This window comes from Zingiber officinale, chromosome 1A, assembly GCF_018446385.1.
Source record: "Zingiber officinale cultivar Zhangliang chromosome 1A, Zo_v1.1, whole genome shotgun sequence".
NCBI lineage: Eukaryota > Viridiplantae > Streptophyta > Magnoliopsida > Zingiberales > Zingiberaceae > Zingiber > Zingiber officinale.
In genome coordinates, this window is record NC_055987.1 from 148,555,304 (window position 1) to 148,558,037 (window position 2,734).

Genomic DNA, 2,734 nt, shown 5'->3' on the forward strand with positions numbered 1-2,734 from the left:
TGAACGGCTGAGGTGGCCGAGCAGGTTGGTGTGCCCGTTCGGTGGCGTTTGCGTCCAACCAACGGGAGTTCGTCATCGGAAGACTCGGCTTCCTCAGGCCGAGTGGCCGATTGCGTACTCGATGGAGCAGTCTCTCCAGCTACATCAGTAGTAATCGTCCGAGCGGCAAACGCATCGCCCGCCGTCTGCACTTCTTCGCTTTCACATTCGTGAGAGCCGACCAGGGTGATGCCAAGTCTCTCCGCCTCCTGCGCTGCAGCCGCCTCTATTTTGACGGTCTTGCGTTTCAATATGCCGAACACCACCGATTTCATCATGGTCTTAGCTATAAGAAAGAGAAAAGAAACTAGTTAGACTCAAGGAAAATGAAAGAAAGTTATTTCTTACCAGGGTCGTTCGGAAGCCTCGTTCGGATCGGGCTTAAGCCAAAAGATACAGCATCCCTTCGGGCAGCAACTTATGGATGTCCAGTTTCAGTCCGGGCAGCAGGCTAGCCGCATGAAGAAAAGCAGACTCGGTCCTATACCTTTTCAGGTCGAGGGGAGTCGGCAGCGAAGTTTGTCATTGGGTTCGGAAGGGTGGCGGCTCGGGTAAACTCAAAAAGAAGAAATGATCTTTCCAATGCTTGTTAGAGGTAGGCATTTTATCAAAAAAAAAACTAAGCCGATCCGAGCTTGGGATAGTAAACATAATGGAAAATCTGAGGCTTAAGGAGAATGTTGTGCACTCGGAAGAGCACAACTACGTCGCACAGGAGCCTAAAGGAGTTGGGCACGAGCTAGCCGAGCAGAATACGAAAGTAGTTGCAAACTTCTATGATGAATGAGTGGATTGGAAACCTAAGACCACCTACGAATTGGTCGCGGAAGAAGGTAACAGTGCCGGCAGCGGGTCATGAGGCCGGTCGGACGACTCGGCCAGAATGAGTTTGTGGTCAGCAGGGATGTCATATGCATTGATCAGTTTAAAGGCATCCCCGAGTTAAACCGACTCTCCATGATTTGATACCAAAGGCCAGGAGAGGGGGCAGACAAACTGGCCATAATCGGAGAATAAAAACACAAAAGGTTCGTCGAAAAGGTTGACGAAAAGAGCAACGATAGAAAAGACACCGAGGAAAGCAAAGGGAAGTAAACGCGAACACAAGAGAGGGTCAGAAAGATTACAAAAAAACCTAGAGGGAGGTAGAAGATCGCCGGAGCGCTGAGGCCAGGGAAGTCGAAGAAACACGTGAAGGCAGGGACGATGGAATAGGAGTCGGCACCGGTGCTTTATAAACATGAGGCTCGGTCAACCTTAGTCGTCCGATCCAGGTCATCGGGAACGAAGTTGGCATCTGACCGTTGAATTCAAACCGCCGCCTGTCCCATCGGAGCTGACGCCCTCGCCGTACGATGACGACAGTAGTGCCACATGGCGGCAAGTTAGGGGTCGGCATTTAATGAACACCATTACTCAGGCATAGGCGCGTGCTCGACCTTAATGGCAAGGATTGGCACGAATTCCGAGGAGATCCGGAAGACGTCAGCATTAATCGTCCTCGGATCAGCAAGGCAATCAGCGGCAAGCAAAACTTTCGAAGGCCTAGCAGGAAGGCCGCCGAGCGGCTGCATGGAGCCTCCACCGTGCCCGAACGGAGAAGCACTCACTTCGGTGGTCGAACGACCGGTACACCACCAAACTAGCAGTCTAGTCAGTCAGACTTTCAGCCTCCGACTAGACTTGAGGGGAAGGCACGTGATCCGGTAGTAAGAGTGGAGTCCCGTACGGGATAGGGGCCAATGACACGTGGAGGTCAAAGCCAAGATAGTCAACCCAAAGGTGTGGCCGATCGGAAGGCCACCTGGCCAATCGGCCACGACCACGCCCGGTGCGGCGCAGAAACAGCTCGACTGCGAGCCGGGTTTCCGACGCTCATAAGTCTGCCTAGGAAAGTTGAGGCGTTGGGCGACCTGTTCGCTTGGACGAGTTGCGAATCAACCAATACATGTCCCCTCCCGAACGGCAGTGGGTCCCTGCATCTCTCCCGGTCGTGCTAGTAACAGACAAAAGGAGCAGAAGAGGACAAAGGGGGCAGCCGGTGTTATCCTTCTTGAGACATGTGTCGTCGACGAATAGCATGGTTGGCGGCCGGATCGGACAGAGAATCGTACGGTGGAAATTTCTACTGTCATATTAGAGATATGCTCGGACGGTTGAGGTATGGCGTCAGACACACTTTTTTGACACGACCATTACTAGATATGCTTTGAGGAGTATGCACGCCTCAGAAAACGTGCATGCGCCCCATGGGAGCCCTATATAAGGACCCCCAACCTTCAACGGAAATATGCATTTTCATCACTATAGCTAGTCTTCACGCTCGTTATTCTACCTCGATCTCTTCTCGCCGGAGCTGACTTGAGCGTCGGAGGACCGTCGCTGGAAACCCCCTCCCGGCTCGATTTTGTGCTTGCAAGTTCTCACCGGAAGCTCACGCCAATCGGGAGTTCATACACCGTCAACGAGAACACCACATCCCCAACGTCTGTCGACTCAGCACCCTGACAGGATCACTTGGTATACAAATTCCCTTCATAAAAGTATCTATAAAAGACGTCTTGAAAACTTTTCTGTTCCAGTTTGTATAGATCGTTATTGCATAATAATGCCTGTTTAAATTGATTCATCGCTGTAAACACAATGCACATCATGAAATAACATTTCGGAAATATATGGCATTTGCACAGAAACG